The sequence below is a fragment of the Lactuca virosa genome, chromosome 4 (assembly GCF_052849685.1).
Source record: "Lactuca virosa cultivar CGN04683 chromosome 4, Lactuca_virosa_CGN04683_v6, whole genome shotgun sequence".
Lineage (NCBI taxonomy): Eukaryota > Viridiplantae > Streptophyta > Magnoliopsida > Asterales > Asteraceae > Lactuca > Lactuca virosa.
In genome coordinates, this window is record NC_136429.1 from 142,999,554 (window position 1) to 143,020,833 (window position 21,280).

The window sequence follows — 21,280 nt, forward strand, 5'->3', positions numbered from 1 at the left end:
TCTCACACCTTTCACCCTCTCTGTCTCTCTCTAACTTCGCTCTAACCTCCTTAACCCCCCCCCCCCAAGTCTTGGGAACCTCCCTAGCATGCGAAGGAAGCCCCGGAGCGCCCGACGGCTCCAAGAAGAAAAGCTTTCGGCTCGGAAACGCTGCTCTAGCGAAGCCCGGTTTTTCATTAAAGCCCGCTGTAAGTGAGCTACGCTTATTTGGGATATTATTATGGGTTATATAAGTGTCGTTATAATATCGTTTTAACCACTCGCGGTACGGGGAATCCGGTTTGGAGGGCCGCTTGGGTTGCTGGATTCAGAAGTGCTATATGCCAAAATGATCCTGCCCTCCGGTGTTTCATGTCTGGCCCCTGTCTGTACATAGTGGGTGAAGAGTATTGTTTAACGCTTATATAATAGTAATAATAGCTAGACTATTAATTAGTCTCGGTGAATATTAGACTAAACTCTAGTGGTAATGATACTAGGTTTTGTCGAAGGAAATTGTTTTAAGTAAACGAAGCGTTGTCCGAGTATAGGGTCACCACGTTATCAAGTGAGTGCATAGTCCCTTTCATGAACATGATTTTAATACAAGTATTGATTGAAGTATTAAATATATGTTTATGTGCGATTTATTTGATGTTGCCTGAAATACGTGTAAACCTAAATTAATTATGAGGAATATTGGGTAGTATCTTCTTACGAGTACGAGTGAGTTATACTCAGAGAATAGAACTTTAATATATGTCATTGATCCGGGAGCATGAATTAGACATAGTCATTATCCCTAGTCCGAGAGTATGGATTGGATATAGTCAAATGTCATTAATCCGGGAGTATGGATTAAGACATAGTTAGTTGTCCTTAGTTCGGGAGTATGGATAGGACATAGTTATTCGTCATTAATCCGGGAGTATGGGTTAAGACATAGTCAGTTGTCCTTCGTCCAGGAGTATGGATAGGACATAGTTATTCGTCATTAATCCGGGAGTATGGATTTAGACATAGACATTTGTCTCTAATCCGAGAGTATGGAATGGGCACAATTATTGATCCGAGAGCATGGATTAGATCTGGTAATAAGAGGTAAAATTTAAGGTCTGAGAGTATGGATAGTCTCGTTGTGAGAATTGACGGGGTGGGGTAAGAGTTTATTATATATATGAGGAAATTGTATATTTTGTGAAATCTGAATTATATATATGATATAACATTGTAGGATTGAAATCCCTATGTACTCACCAGGTTTCCCAACCTGACCCACTCAAGCTTATTTGTATCACAGGTGTCGATATGAAGTTACATTACACTGAGAGATTAAAGAGATGTAGATCACTAGTGTAAACGAATGTAAGTTCTGTTTATGCTTATGTTTCTGTATTGATGATGACATCCCAAATGTTTTAAAATGAAAAATAATACATTTCTTTAGAAATGCTTTGATAACGTATTTATCATGTTTTTTTTAAACAAATTCCGCAACATTTTTATTAAAATAAGTACTCTAATTTTTATAAAGCATAAACAAAAAAATTCGGTCTTTTCTGGCCGTGAAAAAGGGGATGTCACATTAATACTCGTCCCGATCTCAGTTACTCGGTTGGGGTAGTAAGTAAATTCATACAGTCACCTAAAGAGAGTCACTACGCAGCTGTAAAGCAGATTTTACGCTATCTTAGGGGTATAACTAGTTATGGTTTAAGGTATCGAAAGGGTGGAAATGGGAAGATTTGCGGATATAGTGACAACAACTACGGATTTGATATTGAGGACCGAAGAAGAACGACCGACATGGTGTTCTACTATTCAGAAAATCCGGTCACATGGGCATCTCAAAAACAACAAACGGTTGCATTAAGCTCATGTGAGGCTGAATTTATGGTTGCGACAGTGGCAGCATGTCAAGTTGTGGCTAAGAAACATGGTTAGTTTTTTTTACAGGAAAACAGACTCAAAGGGTGCAACTTCTAGTCGACAATCAATCAGCTATAGCATTGATGAAAAATCCCGTGTTTCATGGGCGAAGCAAGCACATCGACACTAAATTTCCCTTCATACGGGAGTTTGTGGAGCGGGATCAAATTCATGTCGAACATGTTAGTGGCGATCTACAGAAGGCGGTTATCTTAACCAAGGCGTTACCTCGAATTAAGTTCACTGAGATGAGAAGATTAATTGGGACTGAAGATGTCAACATTAAAGGGGAGAATGTTGATTAATGTTAGACAGAGTTATTATCTTGAATATGAATGGGTAACAATAGACAGTTATCCATGATACTAGGGCGGTGGACCAATTTTTCAGCATTTTATTTACTTTTATTGTAAGAATAAATAGGCTTGTTACAGCAGCCTTTCATGTAGCTCCATTTTAGTTTATGTTCTGTTTTTTTTTAGTTTCAGTTCTGTTTTTTTTGTTCAAGTGTTTTTTGCTGTCAAGAAGTATTCAATAAAGCTTTGGTTGTGAAGCATTACAAGAGTGACTCATCCTCTTTGTTATCACCATTTCAGTTTTAAGGCTTTGAATCTATCAATCGAGGGTTGTAGGGACTCACATTTTAAGGATTGTCTAATTGGAGTTTTTGGTAATTTGAATTCTAGGTCTATGTCTATATATATACCAAATAGGGAACATTTTTACTACTGGAAGCTAACCAAATAGCAAATAGGTTACATTTTCCACATGGTTTCTACTTGAATAATATTACACTACCTGTCCAACGATTTAAAGTCTAAATACCACATGGATCCATGTTTCAAGATTCTCTCTGCTGGAGTAATATTCATTCTTGACTGAATTACAAATTTACTCCTTCTTTATGGCCCTTTTTTCTTTAGGTCCAAAATAGAATTATTTTGAAATTTTATTCCAAAAGTAAAATAATCATTTAAAAAATCTGTCAGCCAACTAGTTAGATTTAAAGATACCGGAACCAAGCAAGTTATAAACTTCTCAAATGAGCACCGTAAATGCAAGCAAATCCTCTTGTCCTTTTCGGACTTATAAAAAAAACAATAAACATATAAATTACTAAAAGAATTCAATGATTCGGTTTGGAAAGTTTTAGCTTTTAGCATTAACAAAAAGATCGATTTAAACAAAAGCTTCGTTTGGAAGTACGAGCGTTTAACTTTTAGTTTAAACAAAAAACTTAAAATCTAAAAGCTATTTCATGTAGCTTTTAAGAAAAAAACTATTGAGATTTTTTTAATTAATTTCCAAAATTACCCTTAAACATATAGTATTACTAGGAGAATTTTTGCGCATTGCACACGTAAACTATTTTAAACAATATTATTCAATGACTTCTACCCGATACTTGCGCATAAATAAAACTAAATATAATTCTCGATTTAGTGTTATTTTTAACAATTATTTTGAACAATTAATTTAAAATTTTACTTATGCGGCCATCTCTTAATATTATTCATGATGTTGATTTAAAATACAAAAATAGTAAAACAAAATATATATTAACACTATTATGTATTATAGTAAGGGTTTAGGTTAATTTTGGTCACTTAACTTTTGGTATTGTGCTCATTTGGTCACTTAACTCTTTTTAAGTTTTAAAAGGTCATCAAATTTTGGCTTTGTGCTCATTTAGTCACTTAACTTTTGTTTTGGTCACATTTAGTCACCAAACTGTTAAAATTATGCTCATTTAGTCACTAAACTTTTAAATTTTTTTAAAAGTTTAGTGACTAAATGAGCACAATTTTAAAAGTTAGGTGACTAAATGAGCATAAATCTAAAAGTTAGGTGACTAAATATGACCAAACCAAAAGTTAAGTGACTAAATGAGCACAAAGTCAAAAGTTTGATGACCTTTTAAAACTTAAAAATAGTTAAGTGACCAAATGAGCACAAAACCAAAAGTTAAGTGACCAAAAATGACCTAAACCCTTATAGTAAAGATACAAAAGGCTTAGATGTTCTTAGATGTTCTTCTTATCTTTCAAGTGTAAAAAACAATGCTTTCAAATAGTACAAGTGCAAACATTGTTATTTAATAATTTTACTACCATCATACTCACATAAGCTTCATGGAACAACTTCATACTTCATACTCCAGTCAAATTGGAAAAATAATTGTAGGAAATAAAAACTCATACTTTAATCAAAATGTAACAAAAAAAAATTCATAAACAATATATTTTTAATAACCAATCATGATGGTACAATAAAATTGTGTTAATGGTAGGAAAAAATAGATCTACATACTTTGCATCAACGTTTTCTTGCAGAAAAAAAATCAAAATCAAGAAGATTAATAGAACATGAAGAATAATTGCTTTGAAGTGTTTTGAACCAAAAAAAACTTTTTCTCACCCGAGGAAGATGACAGAGAGGCGAAGTCGGAGGCGTCGTCGGATGAAGGAAACAGAGAGAGAAAGAGAGAGAGAGAGAGAGAGAGAGAGAGAGAGAGAGAAGACAGAGGTCGTTCTTTTGATGGAGGTATGTGTTCCGTCCTCCAACGTGTGATTTCCATAATCGCTTTGGTAGGGAAAAGGGTAAAGGACAATGACGAGAAATACCACCATCGACACATCTGTTCAATCGCAAATCAACCCACCTTCATCTTTTTCGTCAAGACTGAAGACCACCGCAGAAACCCACCTCCCTAGCGCCATCACCGGATTTTAATCATCACCCTCCACCTCTAGTTAAAAAAATCTGACCTATACCTCCAAACACCTCCACCTTTACCTGTTAAACCCCGTGAGCACCCAAAACCACCTACCATCGCACATGCTTCATGTCGTCTCTACATCGCCACCATCCATCATAGCCTCATCGTAACCCTTATATCACCCTCTTCACCGTACACACCCAACCTCCGCCCCATCACATCCATCGTGTGAGCAACAAGAAGAAGAAAAGGAGGCTGCTTTGGCACTTGGCTGCGAATGTAAGAAAAACTACAAACAACATGTATAATCTATCATATCATCAAAACATAAGTAATTGTATCCAAATATCATATCATCAAAACATAAGTAATTGTATCTCATATCAAACATCTGTCAAAATATTAGAGTAAACATCCTCGGCTAAAACATCTTGGTGTGTGCAATGCAGTCATCCCGAGCTCTTCTCTCTTCAACTAGAAATACCTGAAACCAAAACTGAAACCGTAAGCACGAAGCTTAGTGAGTTCTCCATACTACCACATACCATACACATAACCACATATACTGGGCACCCACCCCTACATCGGGCCCCGCCTGGCATCGAGGCTCGCTCGATATACAGATCAGTTTCTCTTAAGCCCCGCCTGTCTTTTGGGCCCACCCGCAATACGTATACAACAATATCACATAATCATACTAGCACATAAAGAAAACATACTCTAAATGTATTTCCTGTCCTAAGGCCTCACCTAACTTGGGCCCCGCCCTTGTCTTGCTACTGATGAGTCATGGAACCCCGTTCACACTCCTGCTAATAGTGAGATACAGGCCCTCGCACACACTCACTTCTCTCCTGTCACGGGCCCCGCCCCTACTCTGCTATGGATGAGATATGGAACCCCGTCCATACCCAGCTAGTGATGAGATACGGGACCTCGCCCACACTCACCTCCCTACCAGGCACATACAAGTATCACATAGATAACAAGTATAATCTATCATGTAAACATTCCTCGGCCACCGCCCGGCATCGGACCTTGGTCCGGAATAACATACTATCATACAATGCCTAGGGCTAACCCCCGGGTCTTCCAACCATACATAAACTAAATGGGTCGGCATTATGGCCATAGACCCATGCAAACAGTGAGGAGACTAGCCTTGCACTGCTGTAGTCCTGCAGATAATCCTCTGGCTGCTAACTGGAAATTCCCCGAACTCCTAATCCTTCGGCTCCCCGAGCTATCAATACCAAAATAACACTAAGTCCATACTGGATTCAAAAGTCAAAATAGGTCAACCTTGGTCAAAGTCAAGGTCAAAGTCAAATTCAACCCTGAGTTGACTCAACTCGTCGAGTCATCCCCCTGACTCGTCGAGTTCCCATGTTACTCATAGTCGTGACAGAACAAGTCAACTCATCGATTCCCTTCACAGACTCGTCGAGTTCAACCTCGTATAGAATCGGGATAAATCGCTTCAACTCGTCGAGTCCATCTCTGGACTCCCCGAGTTCCTCGGTCTGTTTGGGGCTTCTTAATGGATTAAGCCCCTACTCTTCAGATCTAAGCTTCAGACTTCTCATATACACTGAAAATGTCCTTTTAAGGGTAAAGTTTCCAGCTTTACCCGTTAATACTCTCACTTAATGACTATAGCTCAAACCCTAGTCTTTTAAGACTTAGATTTTGATCCAAATATCATCAACACTCTAAACCAAGGCATATAAACTGAGATCTGGACTCTAGATACTACAAAACACGTAAAGCTTTAAACTTTATCTACATACATGGCCTTTTGGAGCTAAAAAGGCTAAAATAGAGGCTTAGAGGTTGCATGGGACTTCCATGGCCATAAATTTGGCACCTTTATGCCGTGAGAATCCCTCTAGACACTAGATCTGAAGTGTTCTTCACTTGGGACATCCAAATCCCAAGAGTCAAGCTTCTTGGACCAAAACCCACTAGAAAATGTGCTAAGAAGATCTAAGTATTCATTGAGCAAGGTGAAGACTTTCTTACCCAGAAATGATGAGAAAGACAAGGTGTTTCTGGATCTACTAGCTTCTTTTTGGATCCCCAAGCTTCTCCTTCTTCCTCAAGCTCCAAAGCACCCAAAATTCACTCAAAAATGGCTTACAAGCTCTCATAATGGATTAGGGTTTCGAGAATTAGGGTTTGGACAATGGAGGCTGGAAATGAGCCTGAAAGGTGGAGATTAGGATGCTTAAATAGGGTGCAAGATCCCTGATTTAGGGTTTCCCAAACCCAGACCAACTCGTCGAGTTGGTCCCTTCAACTCGTCGAGTAGGTTTCCCAACCCGCGTCCCAAATTTGTTCCTACTCGTCGAGTTCTCCTCCTGGAACTCGACAAGTTGCCCTCTTGATTTGGGGTTTTTCTTTCCTTAATTGGCCTTCTGGTTTTGCGGGTGTTACAACTCTCCCCCACTTAAACTAGACTTCGTCCTCGAAGTCACCTGCAGTTACCTATCTCGGATATTGTCACGCGTCACGCCCTCGGCTTCCGCAATCTACCCCGGACTAACTGATCCTTCTCATGGGATACAATTGTCACTTTGACTAGCCTGAAAGCTCCCAACACTTCCTACATAATGCAAAATCTTGTCTGCTCGGTCCAATCCTCGAAATGACCGCTACACTTGGCGCTCCGTCCTGCTTCCTGAGCGAAATGCTACTCCTTGGAGGTAAAATCTTGAGGCCACTTTAATCGCTATAAAACCTGAATACATTGCTCTCACCCTAGCCGACAATCCTTCTGGTACTCCCCGAGTACTTATACTTAGCATCCTAAGGGGTACAACCATTACCCGGTGCAGTCAATGGCTTTCCCAAAGCAACATAACATAAACGAAAAAACTCTCTCTTATCTAGGAATGGCAATGGGGCGGGTTCGGGGCGGGGCATCATATCCCATCCCCGAACCCGATATCTAAATTTGTCCCCGACCCCGACCCGATACCCGACAGGTTTCTTATCGGGGCGTCCGTCGGGGCTGAAAATTTCCCCGAACCCGACCCTAAACCCGAAACCCGATAAAGACCCAAAACCCCGACCCAAAACCCGAAATTTATGCTAAAAAAAATTGAAATTGTTTGGAAAAAACTCCAAAATAGTGAAAAATTAAAAACTTACACCAGCTCACAACATCAAATTAGACCATAACATCATACAATCAAATATGAATAACTAAATTCATCACAATATTACATTACATTTAAAACAAACTCATAATCAAACAAAACCATCCAAACTTGTTCCACAACCATTAAAGTGTAAGGTTTCTTCAAGGGTGTCCCTCCGTCTTTATAGATGAAAAAACACTCCGTTATGCTCTCCTAGAACTGACCATGTTTTCCTACCCAACTCAAAAAAGGGAAGAATAAAGTAAGCACGTCTCAAGGCCGTAGAGAAAACATAAAGAAATATATGTGATAATACAATATGACAAGCTTCATGTGCCATAAACCTCTTCTTTTCAACAGATACATATCACCTATTATGAAATGATTAATGACTATATTACCACCAATTCAAAGATGTAAATTCTTACTCTTTCTTCACATTTATGATGTTCTTCCTCAACTAGGAGCACACCCATTCCCTGCACATTAAAAAAAACTCAATCACGATATTACTATACAGAGGAAAGAGAGCTTTAGTCTATATTTAACAGTTAACACTTGATTTAACAGCAAAAAAACAAAAATCATAATGAGAAATCAATTCAAAGGTGGACATTATCTCATTATCACATTATCATCATACATTATGCTGTAAATTTCATTAAGATCTTTGGATCCATTCGTTTGATTCTTTATATACTACTTACTTTTGAATCCTACATTATCTCTTCTTTTCCTATCTCTACTAACATTAATCAGATTCAGAAATCAATTCAACAATTTTAAGACACCAAAATCAAAAATCAATTCAGCAAATTCAAAATCAGATTCAACAGCAAAAAAAATACTTAACAGGTCACAACTCACAAGGTTTGAACATGTCACAACTCACAACTCACAAGGTTAGACGTGATTCGAAATCATATTTATGTGCATTTCAATAGGTAAACCTATATGTTCAACAAATGTACTTCCAATGGAATAAGCAAAAAATACTTAATCTTACCTGCTTGCTACTGTTGGTGCGAGCCTGCCACAGAGGAAAACGAACGAGGAACCAAGCGAAAGGTTGAATTTTGTATTCAGTTGTTGAACGAGCAACCAAGGCTAAAACACAAGCACGAATAGCATAAGGGTTGACCAGTTGTTGTTGACCATCGGATTGGTGTGCGGAAGTTGAAGGCGGTGTTCAGTTGTTCACGAGATCGCCGGTGGAGTGCCGTCTCTAACTCTCGTCTCTCTAATCTCTATGCGACTTGAACGAATGAAGATTGAAGTCTGAAGAACTGAGAATATAATTTCGATTTGGGTCATTGGCCTTTGGGAGTGTCTTGTCGGCTGGAGCATGGAGGAGTAGATCAATAGAAATATAGAGCGAACCCTAGCCCCTTTTTTAGGGTTAATTCTTTAAGGGGGCATAAATGTAATTTAATATATATAGAGAGAGATTTCGGGGCGGGGCGGGTCGGGCACGCATATCCCACTCCCTGCCCCGAACCCAAACAAAAAACCCGATAATGACCCGATACCCGATAAGAGCGACCGGACCCGACCCAAAAACTTCGGGAATCGGGTTTTCCCGTCGGGTTCGGGTTTTTTTGCCATCCCTACTCTTATCTCTATGAAGGATAATTCCTCCGCCGAAACTGAAATCCCATCCACTCCCAGTGTCGGTCATTACGCCATTACCCACTGAATGATTCCACTTACTATGTCCAGATGCTGAACACCCAACTCAGCATGTGAATCAGCTAATCCTTCGAGTAAAAGATTCATCTCTGCAACGGTTAGACTCATACAAGAGCTGCGCAACAGAGTCAAACCATTCACTCTGAGATTATTTAATCCTATTGTGAGTGACTTAGCATCTTTCGGTCAACTAGCTTCTCCACACAAGAATTCCCTAACCACTACCTGTCCGAAGATCCTTCTGCCTCTTACCCACTTTCCAATCGATCCGAGACCTCCCAGGTCCCAACTTAACTTGCCATTAACTGGAACACCGGACTCCCACCCGGTTGCTGAACTAAAGAACACCTTCTTAGTCGCTCCCAGTGACCTCCGAAGAAAACTTCGACTATCGAACTACTCTATCTACATTGCCACTCATGGCTCAAAAATCTTAGGATCCCCGATCCCCTACCTTGACCCTACGGTCTCTGCCAGGTCCCACCTGCATTGCTACAAGCACACGGGCCTCGCCCATGGGTCCCACCCAAACTATAGCACAGAGCGGCCTTTCTTACAGGTCTCGCCTATCTAGGGCTACACAGTTCCAACTCCACCTCGACTCCCCTTTACCTATCCTTTCCTGATTTCGATCTCGCTGACTAAGAGATAGGGGCCTCGCCCACACTCCGCTGACTAGGAGATACGGGCCCTCGCCCACACTCCGCTAACTAACCGCTAATGCATGTTACGGCTTTCCCGCAGTCTTACAACACTTCCACACCGTCTAACTGCTGGTGAATGCTACGGCTATCCCACAGTCATACAACACCTTCCACGCTGGGCATGCACACGACCTAACATTCTGGCTAAACTCGCGTCCTGATCAGAATTTTCCTCAACCTGGTCCCCAAAGCCAACTATCAACCACCACAAAATTGCGAACCCTACGTTGGGAAGTTTCCCAAACTTCCCAACTCACATTCCTCAATCCGAACGGCCACTGAGCCACTTTCATACCTGACGGGAATACGAACTAATCCTAGTTTCACACTTCCTTCTGTTCCTAAGCCCCTGGAGGATTCCCCCCCACTTTGATACGACTAAATCCTTATAGATCGCAGCTTGAAAAGTATTCCCAATCCTACTTACCATCCAACGATCAATCTGTTGGAAACCAACACTTACCACTGCTAGTCACCCAAAACAAATCAATACCAAATTCGTACAACCCTTGAAGACTAACAAAACACTTCTTGAGTTCCCAATCACACTTGCCACATCTACCACATCCAGAGAACCCACTCTAAAAGATCACGACCTCGAACTACTATTCTAGAATTCATGGTATGCAGATGGCATATAACCCGAACATAAGCAGGAAATCATACTTCCAAGATCCACTTACTCATACCGATGCAAACAATACCAATAAAATCATAAATAAAAACTGATAGGAAAATAAAAGATACACACCTGCAACATCGGAAGCTGCCCGTGCCTCCTCTATAGTCAGCTGGAAAGCCCTGCTCCTCGCCGTAGGCGCCTCTGCCCGGCCCTGACGGCCGTCGATGATCCTCAACGTCGCAGGGGTAGGTCCCATCACCTGTCCTGTTGTAACCAAACTCGAACATTGGGCCTTCTTGTGGCCCCGCTGACTGCAATGGAAGCAGATCAGATCTGATCCCTAGGTGGTGGTAGCAGTACAATCCCTGCTATAATGACCAATCTGACCGCACTTGAAGCAGCCAGAATCACCACCACTACCGCTCCTACATGCATCCTCATGTTTTTTTCCACACTTGCCACAACGGCTACGATCCTGATGACCTCTCGATCTAGAATCTGATACCTTGGGCCTCTTTCCCGACCCTGCATATGTCTGCACCTCGTCCGGTTTCCTCTTCCCTCTGCCTCTAAGTCGATCTCCCTCTCCCTCGCTCGAGCGATCATATCCACCAACGTCTTGCAGCTGGACCAGATCATAAACTGTCTAATGTCGCTCCTCAGCATCTCGTGGTATCGGGCCTTCTTCATCTCCTCGTCCGCTACATACTGCGGAACAAGAAGATCCCTTTCCCTGAACTTGGCGATGATCTTCGTCACCGTCTCCGTAGTCTGCTGGAGATCCTGAAACTCCTGTGCTAACTACTTCACCTCAATCACTGGTGCAAACTCGGCCCTGAACCTGGTCGAGAAGTCACTCCATGTCATCGCGTCCAACGCGACATCATCACTAATGGCATGTCCAACCTCCTCCTACCAATCACGTGTTCTGTCCTTCAAAAGACAGGAGACGAGTCGGACCTTGTCCCCCTCGGGACACCGGCTAGTGCGAAAAGCATTGGCGACATCTGCCAACCACCGGCTGCTGGCAATAGGGTCCTTAGCCCCATGATAGTTTGGAGCTCTGCGGGCTCTGAACTCCCTGAATGTCAACGTGCGCGCCCCTAACATGGCCGCCATCTCGGTGCAGAACGCACCCAACCTCTCGTCCAAAATCTCCAAAATGCCCTCCCTGACTGTACCGAAAATCACAGTAGTCTGGTCCATAATACTGAGCGTAATCTCAGATGATATAAACTCTCTCATCTGCTCATCCAGCTGTCCGGCTCCAGAGCCCGTGCCTGATCCCTCTCCGGCACCTGAACTGCCAACTGGTCTAGTACGTAGCGTCACCATGCTGCAACATATCATAATGACCATCAGAATACTCATCATAACTAGAAGGATCACACACACACACACTACAAGTTTCCTGGTTTTATCTCAGCCTTCCTTGATTCGAGTACGGATCCTCTGCTTTCAGTAGTACGGGCCCATACTACCTTCCACATCTATCAGTACTTTGCTCAAGAACTGCCCCGACTACACCAAGTCCCTTTCACTACTGCTATTGCTCCTAACACTAATCGCATGCTAATCTCATCCTAGGCTTGCCCTAGGGTAATCACCAACCCACTCTCCGCCATCAGCTGCATAAGAAGACCCTGTTATCTCCCCCTAACTAGCTTGCAAATACCGTTACATATCACTAAGACTAGATAATTCTTCAAATGAGAGGTCCTACCCTACAACGGTTAGACTCAAACGAGAGCTGCGAAATAGAGCCAAACCTAACCTTCTGAAATTATTTAGCCCTCGCAATATGTAACTTACCATATTCGTTCACTAGTTAATACAAGATAACTAGAACTCCTAAAAGCACAAACCAAGCAACATTCGAGCATTCAGTACGCATAATCAATCATATCCTAATCAGGCCACCATATCACTGACTAATATGTACTAGCATGCAGTTCACAAAGCTCATACACAAATAACAAGCACATAAGGCATCCTTCCTAGATCCTTAGCCCTAATCTAGCATGCAGTTCTCATAAGCATATCATAACATAAACTTTTATGGGTAATTTGGGAGAACTTACTTGAGCTCGGCTGATTTCATGCACCACACCCTTTTCTCTTTTCAAAATTCCTTTCGCTTTTCAAAAATTCTTTTCTCTTTTCAAAGTTATTTTTTATAAAAATGGTTTTCTTTTCAAAACTTTCATACCAAGTCCTTAGTATGAGTTCAGACACACCCGAGAGTGTTCCCGAATCCCTCAAACCAATGCTCTGATACCAACTTGAAACATCCCAAAAATCATGACCAAAAATTTCGTTCTAAACCATTAAATAAAACCATAGTTATCCAAATATCATATCATCAAAACATAAGTAATTGTATCTCATATCAAACATCTGTCAAAATATCAGAGTAAACATCTCAGGCTAAAACATATTGGTGTGTGCAATGCAATCATCCCGAGCTCTTCTCTTTGCAACTGGAAATACCTGAAACCCAAACTGAAAACTGTAAGCACAAAGCTTAGTGAGTTCCCCATACTACCACATACCATACAAATAACCACATATACTGGGCACCCGCCCCTACATCGTTCCCCGCCCGGCATCGAACTCTGTCCAGCATCGGGCCCCGCCCGGCATCAGGCCTCGCCTGGTATCGAGCCCCGCTCGGCATACAGATCTGTTTCTATTAGGCCCCGCCTGTCTCTGGGCCCTGCCTGCTATACGCATACAACAATATCACATAATCATACTAGCATATAAAGAAAACATACTCTAAATGTATTTCCTCTCCTAAGGCCTAGCCTAACTTGGGCACCGCCCCTGTCCTGCTACTGATGAGTCATGGAACCCCGTCCACACTCCTGCTGATAGTGAGATACGGGCCCCCGCCCACACTCACTTCTCTCCTATCACGGGCCCCGCCCCTACTCTGCTATGGATGAGATATGGAACCCCGTCCATACCCAGCTAGTGATGAGATACGGGACCTCGCCCACACTCACCTCCCTACCAGGCACATACAAGTATCACATAGACAACAAGTATAATCTATCATGTAAACATTCCTCGGCCACCGCCCGACATCGGACCTTGGTCCGGAATAACATACTATCATACAATGCCTAGGGCTAATCCCCGAGTCTTCCTACCATACATAAACTAAATGGGTCGGCATTGTGGTCGTAGACCCATGCAAATAGTGAGGAGACTCACCTTGCACTACTGTAGTCCTGCAGATAATCCTCTGGCTGCTAACTGGCAATTCCCCGAACTGCTAATCCTTCGGCTCCCCGAGCTATCAATACCAAAATAACACTTAGTCCAAACTTCCTTCAAAAGTCAAACTAGGTCAACCTTGGTTAAAGTCAAGGTCAAAGTCAAATTCAACCCTAAGATGACTCAACTCGTCGAGTCATCCCCCTGACTCATGGAGTTCCCATGCTACTCATAGCCGTGACAGAACAAGTCAACTCGTCGAGTCCCTTCACAGACTCGTCGAGTCGCTCTCTGGACTCGCCGAGTTCCTCAGTCTGTGTGGGCCTTCTTAATGGATAAAGCCCCTACTCTTCAGATCTAAGCTTCATACTTCTCATATACACTGAAAATGTCCTTTTAAGGGTAAAGTTTCCAGCTTTACCCGTTAATACTCTCACTTAATGGCTATAGCTCAAACCCTAGTCTTTTAAGACTTAGATTTTGATCCAAACGTCATCAACACTCTAAACCAAGGCATATAAACTGAGATATGGACTCTAGATACTGAAAAACACGTAAAGCTTCAAGCTTTATCGACATGTATGGCCTTTTGGAGCTAAAAAGGCCAAAATAGAGGCTTAGAGGTTGCGTGGGACTTCCATGGCCATAAAGTTGGCACCTTTATGCCATGAGAGTCCCTCTAGACACTAGATCTGAAGTATTCCTCACTTGGGACGTCCAAATTCCAAGAGTCAAGCTTCTTGGACCAAAACTCACTAGAAAATGTGCTAAGAAGATCTAAGTATTCATTGAGCAAGGTGAAGACTTTCTTACCCATAAATGATGAGAAAGACAAGGTGTTTCTGGATCTACTAGCTTCTTTTTGGATCCCCAAGCTTCTCCTTCTTCCTCAAGCTCCAAAGCACCCAAAATTCACTCAAAAATGGCTCACAAGCTCTCAAAATGGATTAGGGTTTCGAGAATTAGGGTTTGGACAATGGAGGCTGGAAATGAGGCTGAAAGGTGGAGATTAGGATGCTTAAATAGGGTGCAAGATCCCTGATTTAGGGTTTCCCAAACCCAGCGAGTTGGTCCCTTCAACTCGTCGAGTAGGTTTCCCAACCCGCGTCCCAAATCTATTCCTACTCGTCGAGTTCTCCTCCTGGAACTCGACTAGTTTCTCTCTTGATTTGGAGTTTTTCTTTCCTTAATTGGCCTTCTGGTTTTTCGAGTGTTACAATATATATATATATATATATATATATATATATATATATATATATATATATATATATATATATATATATATATATATATATATATATATATATATATATATATGTCATTGGTAAAGAATAACAAATAAAATCTCGTGTAACATCACTGGATTGAAGGCCACCACTAATAGTTAAAAATGATTAAATAAAATGAACACCGTTTTTACTCCTTACTGGATAAATGAATTTGAACAAAATTATATCTAACCATAATATAATGATTAGTAGTTAGTTGGCCATCAAATACTATGAAGCTAATTCAATGGATTAATTCATTCAAGATTTTCATTATCGAATAAAAGTTACAGTGACTTTAATTACCATGCGCTTGAAACCAAATTTTTAAAAACATGGAAATATCGTAATTAATAATTGAATACTGGAAAATTAATTTTATGGATTGATATCAAAGAAACCGTTATTTGGAAAAATTAAGGTGAATTAATATGAATAAAAACTATATTTAGCGGGTACCCGTGAACCGAACCGTGGTTACCTGCCTTTATACAGTTCGGTTCGCTTCGGTTTTTTCGTCAATTCGGTTTGGTTTCGGTTAGTGCATATGAGGTACCCATCCTTTGTTAACGGTTCAAAATTTTATTTCTATCCGAATCGAACCACCCCGTTAACACCCCCTGCTACAAACTACTCACAAGTTACGAAATAGGACACAAATTATAAGTGGGCTTAATTATATGTGGGTTTTGGGCTCGCTTTAAGTTATTGGGCTATCATATCAATATTCAGTTTCCTCGGAAATGCGTAGGAATTTCCGAGGGATTTCCTAGTAAAATATATATTTTTTTATCTGAGGTTCAAATGTTACTTTTTTAGTTTTCTTTTTTGTACAACTTTGTTAGATATATAATATGATTAGCTTATCAAGTCATAAAACTAAAAAAAGTTTCTTTTTTTACAACTTTGTTAGATATAAAATATGTTTAGCTTATTAAGTTATACTTATTATTATCCACGTACTCACAAATACAAATATAGAATAAAAATGAATGTTATAAGTAAAAGATTAAGGTCCAAAATCATGTATATATGTATGATGATTTTATTGTAGTTAATGTTCAGTTTCCTCGGAAATGCGTATGAACTTCCGAGGGATTTCCTAGGAACATAATTTATTTTTTTCATTTTTCGAGGTTCAAACGTTATTTTTTTAGTTTCCTTTTATGTACAACTTTGTTATGCACAGAACACTTTTAGATTACCAAGTTGTACTTATATAAAATAGTTGGAAAAATAATAAATAATATTTAGTTTCTTCGGAAATGTGTAGCAACTTCCGAGGGATTTCCTAAGAACATAACTTTTTTTTTCATTTTTGGGGTTTAAATGATATTTTTTTTAGTTTCTTTTTTTTACAACTTTGTTATACATAAAATACTTTTAGCTAACCAAGTTATACTCATTATCCACGTATACACAAAAATATAAATACAAAATAAAAAATGAATGTTTTAGTAATAGATTATGAAGGTGCAAACATATGTATATAAACGAGTTTTGGTCCTAGGAAATCCCTTGGAAAGACTTATGTATTTCGAAGGGATTAGTGACAAATTTTGTATTCTGTAGGAAATCCCTTGGTATTTCTTACGCATTTCCAAGCGATTTCCTAGGAACATAATCCGTTTTTCAATTTTTTTTTATGTTCAAACGTCGTTTTTTCATTATATATTTTGTTCAACTTCATTATACATAAATTATTTTTATTTCACAAGTTATACACGATATATACATACATACATACGTGTACACCATCAGAACTCATTACTCAAAACATTCGTTTACCATTATAAATCAATATTTATGTGTATGTGTATATAATTGTATAGCTTGGTAAGACAAAAGTATTTAATGTATAAAAAATCTGTCCAAAATATGAAAAAAAAAAAAACAACGTCTGAACCTCAAAAAAATAAAAAAACGAGTTTTGGTCATAGGAAATCCATTGGAAATACCTACGCAATTCCAATGGATTAGTGACAAATTCTGTGTTGTCTAGGAAATCCCTTGGTATTTCCTAAATATTTCCAAGAGTTTTCCTAGGAAGATAACTCGTTTTTCATTTTTTGATGTTAAAACAACGTTTTTTCGTTCTATATTTTGTTCAACTTCATTATACATTAATTACTTTTATTTCACCAAGTTCTACACAATATATGCAAACATACATGCGCGTGCACCATCAGAACCCATTACTCAAAACATTATTTACCATTGTAAATCTATATGTATGTGTACATATGTATGGTTGTGTATATGTATAATACTTAACTTTGTAAGATAAAAGTATTTAATATGTAACAAAGTTGTACAAATATGGAACAAAAAAAATGCAACGTTTGAACTTCGATCAAACGAAAAAAAAATTGGGCCTAGGAAATCCCTCGGAATTACCTACACATTTCCAATGGATTAGTTACAGTTTTTTTTATTTTTATTATTAGAATTATTTTTAGTATGTATGTATATGTGTATTAATAACAATGTTGTTAATAATAATAATAATAATAATAATAATAATAATAATATGAAAATAAAAATGATGATTATTTTGGTAAGAGACCTTGGTTTGAAAATTTCCTAGGAAATCCCTCGGAAGTTCTGAGAAACTTCCTAGAAAACACTTAAACGAAACACTTATAACATAAATGTGAGCTTCTTTGGCATATTCGAAAAAATGATATGATTCGGTTATAATAATAAATTGGTAATAAAAAAACTATGTAAGAACGTTTAATACGTATTTTTATTTCCTAGGAAAATCGTAGGAACTTCTGAGGGACTTCCGAGCACGAGGAATTCCTCGGTATTTCCTAAATGTGTTAACTTTATAAGTTTTTTTTTGTGTATCAAATTAATCACTTGGACCCTAAGACAATTGGTAAAAGTTTGACATGTCTACTGAGAGACATTGGTTTGAAAATTCCATAGGAAATCTCTCGGAAGTTTTGAGAAACTTGCTAGGAACCACTTAAACGAAACAATTCTAATGTAGATGTGAGGCTCTTTGGCATATTAGAACAAAATGATATGACTTGTTTAAAATAATAAATTGGTAATAAAAAAACTACCGAGGAACTACCTAGGAACGTTAAATATATATTTATTTCCTAGGAAAAACATAGGAACTTCCGAGGGACTTCCTAGGACAAATAGCTCATCAGTATTTCGTATTTGCTACCGAGGATCTTCTAAGGAAATATCAGAGACGTTTTCCTCGGAAGTTCCTCGGTAATTTGTAGGAAGTAGCGAGAAATTTCTGGTCCTAGGAAATTTTTGTAGGAAACCCCACCTTTTTCTAGTAATGTAAGAATAAATGTACTATGTCTTTTATTGGATTTTGGATCGTGTTAAAACTTTATTTGTAAATTTATTTATTTAATTTTCAGCTTGAAGACATCCTATATTTACGTCTCCTTTTGGCACATGGTTGAAGGTTGAAGGAGCCACGGAACAATCATATAAGCAGATGAGTATAAATAGAATTCGGGGATCGTTGGTGGTAATAATGCTTTTCTTCAATGGATGTTTCATTGGTCGAAGATATGTTGGATTATATTTTATGAACCCGGTGAGAAGAAAGAAACAAAGCGTTAACATGACATTTAATTCTTAGTTGTCTATCAATTTATGCATACTACCTGTGTTCCACCTAAACCAAAAATATATGAGAAATTAATAATGCTACACTTGCTGAAACTTTGGTAGAAATAATGAATAAGACTGTGGGACCGTTTTTTTCAAGTGGATTTTTTTTAATATAAATCCAATAGTAACTAAAAAAAAGAACTGGAACATAGAAATGAAGCACTTAAAATAAAAAAAAGAACTGGAACATAGAAATGAAGCACTTAAAAAAAACTAAAGAGATGCTAACATGTGATACGACCGAACACTTCAATTTGAAGATATGAAGAAAATTTGGATGATCTAATTTGGATTGATTCAAGAACCGGGATTTATAGAACTTTACTCTTGATATTTTGCAATTTTTAAACTTCCATTTGGCCACAATATCTGCAACGACAAATAAGCAATAGCAATGACGCGCGTAACAGCGGAGCGACCCATTATGGCGGCATGTTGCCGCTAAAGGCAGTTGTGGCGACAAATGGGGTGTTTAGCAGCAATATTTGTCACCGATAAAGTCAGTTAAAGGCATATTTTGATGGAATGTTATTCCTTACTAAATACATATTTTCCAATCACCAACTAAACATGCATTTTCCCATTTTCTTGTTAATACCTTATTCCTTTCCCTTTGTGATTACAGCACACCAAAAAGGACGTTAATGAAACATTTTCAAACCAATGATGAAGACCATGGCCAGGCTGACACAGAACGGGAGTAAAGACGAAATATAATGTTGAAGAAATCCCAAAGGATGAAATTTTATTCAATTTCCAGATGAAAAATAAAGCTTACATAAAATAACTTTTTTACATAATGTGGAGCTAAATTTGATATGTAGTGCACAATTTCGGAAAAATAGAGATTAACAATAACGTTAAGAAAAAACAGGAATGAAGGAAATCACACAATCAAACCATTGGTCACATGCACCGACTTAGAAGGAGATATCCAAACCATCAAACTTCTCCTTGGTGATTTCATCCAAAATTTGGCTCATTTCATTTGTGAGATGGTTTGTCCAATCATCAACTTTCCCATTCCTAAAGAAAGCATCATTAGGCAAATCCGCAATCACCATCCCATGCTTATTAACCTCTTTCAAAGTTTCAAAACTGCATAACTTGACAATTTCATGCACGACACCCTCAACCTCTTCCTCCTGAGTAAAAGGATATCCCAAGAACTCTGCCAGACGCTTCACATTATTGACAGTATCCTTTTGCATGTCCTCGTATGTTAGAAATAGAATCTCTAACGGGCGTTCCAAAGCAGCCTTGTAGTACCCTTTCAAATGATCCCAACAAGGTCCGAATGGCATCATACCTTTTCTAAACATCTCAAACGCCTCCTCGAATGTCATTACACCAAGAGATTTGTCTCTCACCTTGTTTGTAAAATGAAACAAAGAAACCAAAACATCTTTTGGGCTTCTGCAAATATAAACTATGCGACAACCGCTATCAAGAATGGATTGAGGCAATGAAGTGTAAGGAATATGGGTAGCAAAGAGACGCGGTGAATGTCGATCAACATTAGTAGAAGGAGGGAAGTGTGAAGAGTCCATCCCAAGGAAAGGAACACATATATGGGGGTTAAGACATTGTAGAGGATGATCAGTTGAAAGAGAGTTGGTTTTATTATACCTGGTGCGGTTTACTATCGCGAATGTAAGCGCCTTCAACCATGTTGTTCCAGATTTTGGTAGTGTGGCCAAGTATATATCAGTTGGAAGAGCTTGGAAACTATCCTGGGAGGCCATTACATCTACAGCTGAGATTACAGACCCTTCCTCAACCCAAAAGCCTTGATACAAGAACATGCTTTCCGATAACCAACCTTTCTCTTTTGGCAAAGTTGTCAAAGTATCCTTGTATTTATTGTAGAGGAAGCCACTTTCATTATCTGTTGAAAGAGGAATGATATCGGGGGTTGTAGGGACTGACATTTTAAGGATTGTCTCTGTGGAGTATTTGGTAATTTGAATTCTAGATCTATGTCTATATATAGACCAAATAGGGAACATTTTTACAACTTGAAGCTAACCAAATAGCAAATAGGTTACATTTTCCACATGGTTTCTACTTGAATAATATTACACTACATGTCCAACGATTTAAAGTCAAAATACCACATGGATCCATGTTTCAAGATTCTCTTCCATCTTGACTGAATTACAAATTTACTCCTTTATGGCCCTTTTTTCTTTAGGTCCAAAATAGAATTATTTTGAAATTTTATTCCAAAAGTAAAATAATCATTTAAAAAAAATCTTTCAGCCGACTAGTTAGATTTAAAGATACTGGAACCAATCAATTTATAAACTTCTCAAATGAGCACCGTAAATGCAAGCAAAGCCTCTTGTCCT

The 21,280-nt window shown here is 38.9% G+C and overlaps 1 pseudogene; it reads right to left on the reverse strand.

The window, feature by feature from the left end:
• Positions 1 to 19,739: 19,739 nt before the first annotated feature.
• LOC145105143 (cytosolic sulfotransferase 15 pseudogene) lies at positions 19,740 to 20,860 on the reverse strand (annotated as a pseudogene).
• Between the last annotated feature and the right edge of the window lie 420 nt (positions 20,861 to 21,280).